General features: G+C 42.3%; 1 pseudogene; it reads left to right on the top strand.

Annotated features, from left to right (window-relative positions):
• The first annotated feature begins 1109 nt into the window (after positions 1-1109).
• LOC117367775 overlaps positions 1110-14133 on the top strand; it is a 49846-nt pseudogene continuing 36822 nt past the window's right edge.

Below are 14133 nucleotides of genomic sequence, written 5' to 3'. Positions count from 1 at the left end.
GATTGTAGCGGGTATGTGCTGGGGTCTAGCTGGCAGAAATGACACCATGCTGTGAAACGAGTCCATTTGAGGTAGTAGGAACATTGTATGGAGGACTTCCTAGAGGTTTCCTGGATGGCTGACATGGAGGCTAAGAGTACAACTATACTCAATGGCTGGAGGAGAGGAGCTATGCTGTGAGAGCCAGAGAGCAAAGATTGGGATGGAGGAGGAACCCTCGTTCTGTGTCAGCAAAGTTAGAGAGAATGGAAAGTGGATGGGTTCCTGACTAGTCAGCTGGAGAAGGAGAGGAAACCATGGCTGATGCGACCCACTGAAGTACTATGAGGATCATGATGGCCTGTTCCTGATGGAAATTGAGTAGAGTCTTCCTGATGAGAGGGAACAGAAGGAAGGCATACAGGAATTTGTCTCACCAATCGATAAGAAAGGCATTGGTCCCCAGAAGATTGGGCATGTACAGCCGGGAACAAAACAGCATAAGCTTGTGGTTGTAGGGGGAGGCAAAGAGATCCACTACTGGGGTTCCCAAAAATGCAAAGATAGCATGTAGCATGGTTGAACTGAGTGACCACTCATGCGTTTACAGCAGTCTGTTGTCAACGAGGATAATGTGTTCCCCCGCTAGGTAGACTGCTTTCAGAAAAATGATGTGAGGGATTGCCCAGGACCAGAAGCGGATCAATACCTGGCAGAGTATATTGGATTTAGTACTGCCCTACTTGTTCACATAGTAGGCAGCCATGTGGTTGCCGCATGGACGAGAACTACTTGGTTAAGCAGATGCTTCTGGAATATGTGGAAAACACTGGAAATTGCATGGAGCTTGAGGAGGTGGATATGAAAAGGCCTCTCAGAAAGGCTGCATGAGCTCTGTGTGTGGAGGCCATCGAGATGGGCTCCTTACCTGAGTGAGGAGATATCTGTTGTCAACACTTCAACACTTTCTGATGTGGTGGCACTTGGAAAAGAAGGCTCTTGGAAAGGTTAGTGGGTGACAACTACTATTGAAACAACAGTTGAGGGGCTGGGGTGACTTTCAGCTGCTGTGAGAATGGTGCGATCACTGGGGACCACTGGAATGAGAGGGCCTATTGATGTTCTCTGAGATGGCGACGGGTAAAGAGAGTCATATAAACTGTGGAGGTCATGTGGACAAGGAGGCACAACATGCGTCGTGTTGTATTATGGCAACAGAAAATGGTGTCTTGGCAAAGCCAGATGAGTGTCGATTTTCCATCGAGGTAGAAATACACGAGACTGGGTTGTGTCCAAGTAGGCTCCGATAAACTCCAGGGTTTGAGTGAGTGTCAGATGAGACTTTTGGTTATTGATTGTGAACCTTGGAGCTTCAATAGGTGAACCATAGCCTCCATGGCCTGATGAGTTGCTCAAAGAGTAGAAGCCTTGATCAGCCAGTCATCCAGGCAAGGGAACATTCGTGAGTATGGAGGATTGCAACCACCACCATTAGGCATTTGGTGAACACTCTCAAGGCTGAGACTAGGCCAAATAAGAACACTCTGTTTTGGAAATGGCCAGAGCCTGAAAGGCGGCTGCTCACCTTTCACTGTTTGGTAATGACCTCACAGCGAGAACACATTTGCTATATCAGAGATATGTATTTATTTTAGAAGTAACAAATCAATAGTCAGCTTACGTAATTGGCATCAGAAAAATGGTTACACAACAATTGTGTCAAGCGGAGGAAACTACCAGAGTCTAGCAGTCTGTGGAAGTTCCAGTCCACTCTGGCTAGTTTCTCATTGTTTGGCTTATTTATCCCTTTACATGGATTGTTAATTAGCTATTCTGATTGATGGTTACTTTAACATTTTTGATTGATTGTTTACATGTTTGATATCTGATTAATCCTTTCTCATGTTTCCTTGGGTCATTACAGGACTTGGGTGTTGTCTGAAAAACAACTTTCTTATCTCCCCTGACAGTTTGTTCCTGGTGCTGACCATCTGACCCTCTGGACATGCACCTCCCCCTTCTCAGTGGCCCCCTCTTTCTTCTTCTTAGGTGTTGCGGTTTGTCAGTACGGGCATGATGTTGTGTACTCAGGACATTTCAGTTATTTCTAGTCACCGCCCTATGACTAACTTTCCATGATACATGTAGTTTTGCTTTTAGTCCTTATCTGCGAGAAGCACTTCTCTTAGGAAGCTTCCCTAGCATCTACTTAGATGTTCAGCAGTCATGGGTCAGAGATGACTTTTATAGAATCCATTATGTCCTTGGCCTGTTTTTCTTACTAGTCCTTTGTCCCTTAGCCCTGTATGTCAGGGCCCTGTGCTGTTGGATCTTCCTGATGGATATTTTCTCAAGCTCAACCAAAAGTGGAGGTACTTCCTGTGGGCAGAAAGGATGGGTATATGGGGGTAAGCTTCATTGAGATCTAGAAAGCATAAACAATCATTGTAGTCCAAGATTACAGGGTTACCAGGGAAACCATATGACGAAGCTCAACTCCCAGAAGTCTGAGATGGGTGCTGTAATAGAGAATCCAGGTAGTGCTCGGACTAAGCTGAGGCTGAGGGCTGTATAGCAGGAATTGGCACAGCATGCATCTGCAGGAGCCCAGGAAGCTCATTCTGCAACAGTGTAAGGAGCTGTTCCCTCAGAGATGGTGCCAGTACTGGTACTTGCACAGGTTGTGTCAGGTGTCAAAGTGCTGGTGACCCCACTGAGAAGGCACGCTTCAGAGATGACTCCGACTGAAAGTATGGTGATCCGATATCAGCATGCTGGCATTTAGAGTGTGCAGGAGGAGAGGATGAGGGAGATGACGCCCTGAAGGAGGAGCCATGTTTCCGCTTGCTGGTCCACCCCCGAAGCTCCCCTGTGGGAGGCATCTGGGCTCAGGTCAATTGCACTGTTTGGACCCCCTAACACCAGCCCTGATGGTAAAGGTTGTGGACACAATAGGCAAAACTTCAGCCTTACACCCTCCTTAATTAACTTTCAGACCCCTCGCCTGTAGCCCCTCCCACAAAGACTGTGATAATCAAATTCAACAACCGTGATAATCACAAAAAAAATCCTATAAAAATGCAGGTTAAATTATATGCTCTCAGTTCTATTGTTTTGCTTTGCAACTGTGCTTTTTTCAGCCCCCAAAAAGTTGCTGTCCTAGGAATCTACTTAATTTTGCCTAAAATGGTTAAGTTGACCCTGGCTGACTCAACCAGGAAACTGAATTAGCTCTTGCTGTTTCCTCCTTCTCTGCACTCTAGAACCAGACTCCACCTGAACCCTTTTTCTGGGTTTCCACATCCAGTCTCCACATCCAATACAGCTGGTACTATTATGAAGGAACTGTTTAATGAAATAGCGCTGTGGCTTTGTATGGACACACCAAAACATTAATATATTGCATTCTATCAGATGCCACACATCATCCTAGTTTAGGAAATGTTGCAATTCATTTTGGGGCACGAATGTGGAAACATAAATACTGACTCTATGTTTTGAGCTCTGTGTTATCAAATTAAATAAATCTTATGGGCACTGCAACATCTCCATGCATCCGTTCCCACCTACAAAGTAATATCAGCAGGACTGACAGCTACCCAGCAACTGAAACTAATTCAGCAAGATGCCGTGAGTGCCACAAGGATGTGGATTATATCCACTGAAGAGCGCTGTAATCACACAGGAACAGAGCAATATAACCTCAGTGGACAAGGTAGAGTTCAGCCGTTTCCCTCAAAAGATCGCCTAGCTGTGGAAACAATTTGATAGAACTCCAGAAAGTTCAGCTTGGGCCTAGGGTTACCATATGGCTCCTGAAAAAGGAGGACGGATTGAGACATCTGGATTTTACTTCTATTGCTTTCAGTGGAAGTAAAACCCAAATGTCTCAATCCATCCTCCTTTTTCTGAAGCCATATGGTAACCCTAAGCTTGGCACGCTTCAATGTTAGCCAGTGGATCCCAGCCAGGCTTCTTGCTGAGCCCTGTCCCTGTATTTTATGACCTGATTACTGTTATTAGCACTACAATACTACAGAACTGGCAACGTGAAAGATTTTGGGGTGGGAAGACTGGTCACAAAATGGATAATATTACAGCCATGAAACACAGCACAGAAAGTTTCCAAAGTTATTATTTAGATTGGATCAGAGAACGGCCACTGGCACAGCCTTATACACTAAACAGTAACAATATTTATCAGGTGCTTCAGAGGGAAAGCTGGCAAAAGTCCCAGTCAGCATGAATCCAAAAATGTAAAGCAGCGCCAGGACACCTCACATATTTAGAATCAAAGTTGTTTACTATGACCAACATTTCTCTGTTCTCTTTCCCAAGGTGGACCACAAAGTTTTGATTGGGCTGCTGCTACACACACGGAATGGTTCATATTGTAGTTTAGCGCCTAGCAAAGCATGCTAATCTGAGCAGTTAGGGGAGTAATTCTTGAAAGCAGACAGCAATACTTAAATGCCCAGCATACTGGCAGGCACCTCTGTTTGTATGCACACAAGCACATGTAAATAAGTTGCCTGAGATGTTGCAAGAAGAGGTCTCGTTATTGTGTTTTTAGTTATTTATTTTAAAAAAATGTTATACCGTCAAAAGTCTCAGTGGTATACAGAATTGACACACATTAAAGTATAAAACACAAATACACTAACCCCCTCTTCTATTAAACTGCGCTAGCAGTTTTTAGCGTGGTGAGCCGCGCTGAATGGCCCGCGATGCTCCCGACACTCATAGGTACTCTACAGTATGAGTGTTGGGAGTAGCGCAGGCCATTCAGCGCGGTTCTCCACGCTAGAAATTGCTAGCACAGTTTAATAGAAGAGGCCCTTAGTTACTATACAACACTGGTTACTGATGTGGGTGACAGACACGGAGCTGCTGTGCCCAGGTTTGGAAACCACTGGCTTAAGCAATGTAGGTTTCTTCCTGCTTGTTAATGTATTAAATTATGTGTTATTGTATCTCTCCGGTGTTTTTATTTTATGTACACCATTTTGCCTGGATTCCAATTACCGGTAGAGGGCATATAACATTTATGAAAATAAACAAGCAAATAGATAACAATAATCCTGCTATGCACTAATTCATAACTATGAGGGGCCACTGAAAAGTTCTCGGCCCAACCAAGAGAATGATGTGGAGCTATGAAACTTACAAGTTGTTCCACACCTTTCTTGACACTTTTCATTTTATTTCATATGTAGAATATCTTGTAAGTTTCATGGCTCCATATCATTCTCTTCTTGGTTACGCTGAGAACTTTTCAGCGGTCCCTCGTATGCACCTATCATCAACAGTACATCATTTGCAGATGCTCTGTAGATGAGTGTTTAATGTGGGCAGGGATCATATTTATTTCTTTATTTCTATTTTGCCCCATCCCAAGGTGGACCACAAAGACACATATAATAAAAATATCAAAAGTGCTTAACTTAGAGAATACTATAAGTTACGCATTTATCTCCAAAATTTAGGCTATATTCCTGGGGTGAGTGCTTGGGCCTAACCACGTGCGGGGCAGTATGCCCAGTCACATTAGTTTTGTATGAAGGAAAATAGGTGCCTAAATGCTACTACTAGTACAGTAAATTCTTAACTGATCTTCACAAGAAATATTTTTTGCTATTGCAGAACTGGCTACAGAGCAAATTTAGGCCCGGATTCTATAAACAGCGAGGGTGAGGGGTTCCAGGTGGGGGCGGGTGACCTTTCAGGGGGTCTGGGGTCGGGGTGAACCTTGGGAGAGGGTGTGTCAGCAGGAGGGATTGGGCATCCCTCCTGTCGGGGAACATTGGGGTGGGTTCAGGGGTGCCGGACAGGAGAAACTGGGCATCCCTCCTGCCGTGATCATTTGGGGGGGGTTCCGACAAGAGAGATTGGGCATGCTAACAGAATACTCATCTTCATTCACATGAACACAGATAGACACTTGTCAAATACAGAATAAGAGTCCACAAAGTAAAAATAAAATATAGGCAGACAAATCCCACGATGCCAGACTGTATGAGGTGAAACACCACAAGAAGAAAGTGATTTGTTTCCCCCTATACTGTGCAAAGTATAAAGATCAAAGATGTCAGGACTAGCATTAAGGGGTTGCAAACAGAGCAATAGCCAGGGATGGCTCCCGAGCCAAAGAGGACCCCATGCCCACAAGAAACTGAAGAAAGCTCAGCTTTTGAGATCCTATTCCAGATTTTTGCCCTGGGCTACCAGTCATGTCTAACATTGCCCCTGACGGATGTATATTCCAAAAACTGACATACTCAAATCACTAAGTAGAGACTAAGGGCTACTTTTACTAAGCTGCATTAGCGTTTTTAGCACATGCAGCATTTCAGCGTATGCTAAACCCGCGCTACGTGGCTAGAACTAACGCCAGCTCAATGCTGGCATTAGCGTCTAGCGCGTGTGGCAATTTAGCACACGCTATTCCACGCGTTAATGCCCTAACGCAGCTTAGTAAAAGGAGCCCTAAAATTCTTTGGCCCCCTTTTATCAAGCCGCATTAGGGTATTTTATCACCGGCCGCTGTGGTAAAAGCTCAGGCGCTCGTATTAATTCTATGAGCATCACATATTTTACTGCAGTGGCCGGCGATAAAAAAACCCTAATGTGGCTTGATAAAAGGGAGCCTTTATTTGTACCTACATTTGGGGCCATTTTAATCTTCTAATCTTTTTGGTCCCAGTCTATGGTTTCATAACTCTGCCCTGTCCATTTACTACTTCTTCTCTCTCCGGCTATCTTCACTTCCTCCCCTACATTGATCTTTTCCTTCTAGCTATCTTCCATTTTTTTCTGGTCTCTATCCAGATTTCACTCCTCCTTCTTACCAACCATTCCTCTATTTCCCTCTTTTTCTGCATTTACAGCTTTTTATATCTTTTTCTCACCCGACAACCCCTTCCTAGAGCTGTCCCTAGATTCCACATCACTACTTCTGGCAGCTCAGCCACTGAACCCCTAAATAGTCAGTTTGATTCTTGCATGTACTATGTGCCTTCCTTATTAGCTGAGAAAGGTTGATCATTTTTTTCCAAGATTTAAAAAGCAAAGATTACAGAGTTTCTCATGCACTCTTTCCTGCTTTAATGAACCTCTTTTTTTTTTTCCATTTAGGGAAAATGCTCAAAAATGCTGAACAAAGAGAAGTTTCATTAATCTGTTGTAATTTTTCTATTTGTTTTTTGTGCTGACTAATATATCTGACTTTGAAAACTGAAAGCTCAAGTTTAATTTGTTTTTGTAAGAACATAAAGCCACGGTAGCGGTTTCTACTGCAGGCTGGTGAGGTAAATGCTCTGATGCTCATTGAATTCCTATGAGCATCAGAGCATTTACCTCTCCAGCCTGCAGTAGAAACTTCTACCGTGGTTTTGTAAAAGGAGCCCATAAATAGTTGATTGTCAAATACAAAATGAAACCCACATTGAGCATTGGCATCCCTACCTTTCTTGTAAAAATAGTTGTTGTCTTTTACCTCCCTAGTTTTTATAGGATACGGGACTTGTCTACCACCTTTTTGTGCTTACACATTCAAAGCAGTTTACATATACAGATACCTATTTTGTACCTGGGGAAATGAAGGATTAAGTGACTTGCCCAGGATCCCAAGGAACAGTGAAGGGATTTAATCCCACTACCTCTGGGTGCAAAGGCAACAGCTCTACCATTAGGCCACTCCTCACCTCATGGTTTATGTGCTTTTTAGTTGTACCATTGTTGTTTATTTAGGCCTTTAGGGTTTAGTTTAGTCTGTTAAAAAGCATACTATATCACTTTTCACTAAACATACCAGAGCAGTTTACAGAATAAGGGGCCCTTTTACCAAGCTATGGTAAAAAGTTGCCTTAACACATCCTTGCACAGGTCATTCCTGCGTGCTAAGACCATTTGTATTGCCGGGGTAAAATGGCCAATTTTTCAATTTTCTGTATTAATGGCTATGTGCTGAATCTCCCATGAGCATGTGAGCCCCTACTTCCACCTCTTTTGCAGGCGGTAAGAACTGATATGCTAACCATGCACCAATCAGCTTGCACAAGACAATGTAGCTGCACTAACCAATTAGAGCAAAGCACGCTAACTCTCCACCCCAGACCCACCACCAGTGATAAAATATACATTTTATTTTTTAGCATATTGGAAGTACACACCAATCCCAAAATTATTGTGGGATGCCTGAGTGTGTGGTAATTCCAAACTTCTAAATTGAAAATATCTACAATCCAATAAATACCAATAGGTAAAATAACTGTGGATATGATAATCTCTGTTTTAAATTCTTCATGATTTTATTCTGTCCTGAAGCTAACTAGGGAAAGACCTCAAACACCCAAGTTTCTTAAAGTGCTAGAAAGCAAAAACACTTTAATGGGGCTAAGAACATCATTACTGGTCTATAGGACCCCAGATTATTTTTCCTTCTTTTTTGTGTTATTTAAATCTAAATTATCGTTTTTTAAAAAAAAATTTCTTATATGGCCAATAATAGGCAGTATCAAAATGATTTTCTTGGATAATACCTTAAATATATCTTATACACATAGAGGGGCATAATCAAAAGAAACATCTAAGTCTGTTTTGGGCCTATGTCGCAAGTCGGCCAAAGTCGGACACATGAAAAGGTCCATTTTCGAAAAATACGTCCAACATTAAAAAAAAAAAAAAAAAAATCATCCAATTGTACGTCCAGCCGTCTGATCGTCCACACCACTAAGTCGTCCATCTTTATACCCCATTTTCGTCCAAAAATTCATCCAAGTCACAAACACCTAGAAAAAGACCTTTGGGACATGAGAGGGGCCAGAAAAGTGATGGACTGGACACCCAGACATGGCACCAGAGTACTGCGGTACCTTATAGGGCACTGAAATAGCTAAGAAGAAAAATTACAAAAAAAAAAAAAAAATTTAAATTGAATCAGGTTGGGCAGACTGGATGGACCATTCGGGTCTTTATCTGCCGTCATCTACTATGTTACTATGTTACTGCTGTGAACTTCACAAAAAGGTTGCCACATAAACATCTCACTACAGCTCCCTTATAGGTCATAGTGAGTCCCCCAAGACACCCCCAGAACCTACTAGACCCACCTATCTACCACCCCGATAGCCCTTATGGCTGCAGGAGCCACTTATATAGCAGTACAAAAGGGTTTTGATTTTTTTTGGGGGGTACACATTTTTCACCATGAATGCAGTGATTAGAATGGCTTAAGGGCCTGGGTCCTCCTCTCCATGGTTCACTAACCCACCCCCAAAACCAGTTAAGCCACCTCTGTGCAGCTCTACTAGGCCAGGCTGAGAGGTGCAGATGTTCTGGAGGCAGATATGTAAAGTTGTTATTATGATTTTAATGGGGGGGGGGGGATCAGTGATCAGTGGGGCAGTGTGTGGGGGTCTGTACTTTGTGTCTGCATTGCTTATCTGGTCACTTTGGATACCTTCTGTGGACTTAGACCTGGTTGTAGATGGCCTAGGTCACAATGTCCAAGTTCCGTCTAGGCAGTGTTGTAAAACTTTCGGTTATACATGCAGTACGACTAAGGACTCCTTTTACTAAGCTGTGATAGCGTTTTTAGCATGCACTGAATTGTCGCACGTGCTAAACCCGTGCTATATGGCTAGAACTAACGCCAGCTCAATGCTGGCATTAGCGTCTAGCATGTGCGGGCTAAAACCGCTATTGCAGCTTAGTAAAAAGAGCCCTAAGTGTAGGACAGCTCACGTCCCGCCCAAATCCCGCCCTCAACACTCCTCCTGAAACGCCCCTTTTAGCTCTGGTCATTCATTAGCACTGTGAAGGCCTAAGTCATTTTAAATACATCTAAAACCTGGTTCGATTATCAGCACTTGGACAACTTATGTTACTGATCGTCCAAGTGCCGATTTAGGCCGGTTTTTAAACGTATTTCTGTTCACAAATCTCAGTTAAAACATATTTCTGTTCACAAATCTCAGTTAAAACTTGCAATGCAGACCATACTCTGAACACAGCTTCACCAAAATCTTCTTCTCTTTCCCTCTAGATATTGAGGGTCTTTTCCTCATATTGGAGATAACTTTATGCGATATAGCTCTCTCTTCTACTTGAGGTGCAACCAACATGTGGAAAAAGGACTGGATGCCACAGTACTTTCAACAGAGGGGGTCAACACCACCAAATCTCTGGAAAAATACCATTGGTACCTGTAATACAATGGTATAAGTTGTATAACAGTTCTTTATACTTATTGCACAGTAAGACCCCCTACAGGGAATTCCAAAGCACTTGCCAGTTCTCCTCATCTAGTGCTGATTTGAGATCAGAGTTCCATCTGCCCTTGAGAGTTGGATTTGTAACCAGTTCTTCTTATCGATTAATAACCTGAATAATTGTAATATGAGTTTTTTGCCTACTGAGGAGGGGGGAGGGAGAGCTCAAAGTTCTCTCTAGCCAGACCTTATTCTTTAGTTCTTCTCCCATGTTCCCTCCCACTCTATAACTTTCTGGATTTAGAGCAATAGATAATGCTTATGGGACAAAATGCCAAATTGTGACACTAGAAGGGTTTCAAACTCGCAGCCCGGGGGCCATATGCGGCCTGCCAGGTACTATTTTGAAGCCCTCAGTATATTTATCATAATCACAGAAGTAAAATAAAAGTTTCTTGATCATATGTCTCTTTAGCTATAAATTACAATATTATTATTAAGACTTAGCCAAAAGGAAAGATTTATAAACTATGAAGAGTTTTACCTCATCAAAATTGTAATTTCTTTAATAAGACATTAACTATTTTTTCTGAGGTCCTCCAAGTACCTACAAATCCAAAATGTGGCCCTGCAAAGGGTTTGAGTTTGAGACCACTGCACTAGATCAATGAAAGATTTAATCATCAATCCCTTCTGTATCTGTCCCCAAATCTTTAGCCCTCTTCCTTCTCATCCCCAGTGTAACAAAGTGTAGAAATTCTGAATGAGAGTGTGCACGTGGGAATTCCAAGTGTAGTGTGCATGTGAGCATTCTCAACTGCTCTGGAGAGTCAGTTAGAAATTTAGACAGTTGAGAATTTCATCAGAGATGGGGATTGTCTGTAGGAAAAGAGTAGATATTTAAGGAAAATTGAGTAGAAAGTGGGAATTTTAATTAGCTAATTGGTAATTCCTGGGGTGAGTGCTTGGGCCTAACCACTAGATCAATGAAAGATTTAATTATCAATCCCTTTTGTATCTGTCCCCAAATCTTTAGCCCTCTTCTTTCTCATCCCCAGGAACAGGGCTTGATTTGTGGGGGAATGGCCTAGAGCGTTCCACCAGACTCCAGTGCAGCAGGGGCATTGTGCTCTATCATAATGGTTTGCAAAATACAAGAGATTAAATATGAGAAACAAGAAGACCCATTATAGATTTTTCTAATATTTATTATTGCAAATCTAATAAACTATATTAAGGTATGCCATACCCCACCTCACCATAGTCGTGTCAAAAATCAACTTCACCACCAGTTCATAAATTATATGTTATGACCCCCAAGACAGTCTTTAGGATCTCCTATGATAAGAACGTAAGAATTGCCATAGAAACATGATGGCAGATAAAGGCCAAATGGCCCATCTAGTCTGCCCATCCACAGTAACCATTATCTGTTTCGCTTTCTAAGATCCCAAGTGCCAATCTCAGGCCCTTTTGAATTCAGACACAGTCTCTGTTTCCACCACCTCTTCTGGGAGACTGTTTCATGCATCTACCACCCTTTCCGTAAAAAAGTATTTCCTCAGATTACTCCAGAGCCTATCACCTCTTAGCTTCATCCTATGCCCTCATGTGTCCACTAGTCTTTGCAAATCTTGATGCAGAAAAAAAAAAAAAAAAAAATCGATCCACTAGTTCTAAACCACTCAGGATTTTGTATGCTTTGATCATATCTCCCCTCAGCCATGTCTTTTCCAAGCTGAAGAGCCCTAACCTCTTTAGTCTTTCCTCATATGAGAGGAGTTCCATCCCCTTTATCATTTTGGTCGCTCTTCTTTGAACCTTTAGCTTCATCCTATGCCCTCTCATTGCAATTTTCTTTCAAATGAATGAGACTCGACTCATGCACATTTATATTATGTAGGTATTTAAATGACTCTATCATATCTCTCCTCTCCCACCTTTCCTCCAAAGTATACAGATTGAGATCTTTAACTCTGTCCCCATATGCCTTATCACGAAGACCACATAGCATTTTAGTAGCCTTTCTCTGGACCGATTCCATCCTCTTCATATCTTTTTGAAGGTGCTGCCTCCAGAATTGTACACAATATTCTAAATGAGGTCTCACTAGAGTCTTATACAGAGGCATCAATACTTCCTTTTCCCTACTGGCCATACCTCTCCCCATGCAATCTAGCATCCTTCTAGCTTTAACCATCACCTTTTCAACCTGTTTTGCCACCTTAAGATCATCACATACAATCACACCCAAGTCCCGCTCTTCCATTGTGCACATAAGTTCTTCACCCCCTAAACTGTACTGTTCCCTCTGGTTTTTGCAACCCAAATGCATTGCCTTGCATTTCTTAGCATTAAATTTTAGCTGCCAAATTTCAGACCATTCTTCAAGCTTCGCCAGGTCTTTCTTCATGTTATTCACACAATCCAGCATGTCTACTCTATTGCAGATTTTGGTATCATCTGCAAAGAGGCAAATCTTACCCAACAACCCTTCAGCAATATCATTTATAAAAATGTTAATATGAACAGGCCCAAAAACAGAACCTTGAGGCACACCACTGGTAACATCCCTTTCCCCAGAGCGATCTTCATTGATCACTACCCTCTGTTGCCTTTCACTCAACCAGTTCCTGACCCAGCCTGTCACTTTAGGACCCATCCCAGGGACACTCAGTTTATTTATTAGATGTCTGTGTGGAACACTGTCAAAGGCTTTGCTAAAATCTATATACACCGCATCTAGCGCACATCCTCCATCCAATTCTCTGGTCACCCAGTCAAAGAAATTGATCAGATTTGTCTGACAAGACCTACCTCTAGTGAATCCATGTTGCCTCCAGTCCTGTAATCCACAGGATTCCAGAAACCTGACTATTTTCTGTTTTAAAAGCGTTTCCATTAATTTGCTTACCACAGAAGTCAGACTTACTGGTCTGTAATTCCCTACTTTTTCCTTACTTCCACTTTTGTGGAGAAGGACCACATCCGCCCTTCGCCAGTCCTCCAGTACCACTCTTGACTCTAGAGACTCATTGAAAAGGTCAGTCAGCAGAGATACCAGAACTTCCCTAAGTTCCTTCAGCACCCTCGGATGTACACCATCTGGCCCCATTGCTTTGATTACCTTTATTTTAGCTAGCTCCTCACAATCACAACCCTCTGAAAATCAATCAGGGTCTATTACTCCTCCATCCCTATTCACATTTGTCTTCTGCGGTCCCGCTCCTGGCGCTTCAGCCGTGAACACAGAACAGAAATATCTGTTAAGCAATTCAGCCTTTTCTTTATCAGCTTCTACTAATTCCTCCCCTTCACCTTTGAGTCTCACAATGCCACTTTTGCACTTCTTCCTATCACTAATATATCTAAATAATGTCTTGTCTCCCTATTTTATCATGTCAGCTATTTTTTTTTTCCATTTGCATCTTTTTTTTTTTTTTTTTTTTTTTTCAATATCTTTATTAACAACTGCGAAGGAACAAACATCCACGGGCACAACAGCCAATAAGAGCCATTGACAACAGTCAGAAACAGCTCTCTTAACTTTTCCAGATATTTTTGCCTGTCTTCCTCTTTTTGTGATCTTTTGTAGTTTATGAAAGCTAACCTCTTATTCCTTACCTTCTCAGCTACTACTTTTGAGAACCAAAGCAGCCTTCTTTTCCTCTTTTACTTGTCTCACAAAAAGGTTTGTCACCCTTACAATTGCTCCTTTCAGTTTTGCACACCGCATTTCCACTCCTTTCAGACGTTCCCACCTAGACAACAATTCCTTGACGTAAACCCCCATCCGAACAGTTAGTTTTTTTAACATCTAGAACCTTTGCTTTTGAATGAGCCCTCTCTATACCTATCTTAATATTAAACAGTACCATGCAGTGATCACTAGATGCCAGATGATCACCCACTGTAACATCAGAAACACCTTCCCCATTTGTAA

Source organism: Geotrypetes seraphini, chromosome 1 (assembly GCF_902459505.1).
Source record: "Geotrypetes seraphini chromosome 1, aGeoSer1.1, whole genome shotgun sequence".
Classification (NCBI taxonomy): Eukaryota; Metazoa; Chordata; class Amphibia; order Gymnophiona; family Dermophiidae; genus Geotrypetes; species Geotrypetes seraphini.
Note: the sequence above shows the minus strand (reverse complement) of the source record. Positions and strands in the feature narration are given on the sequence as shown.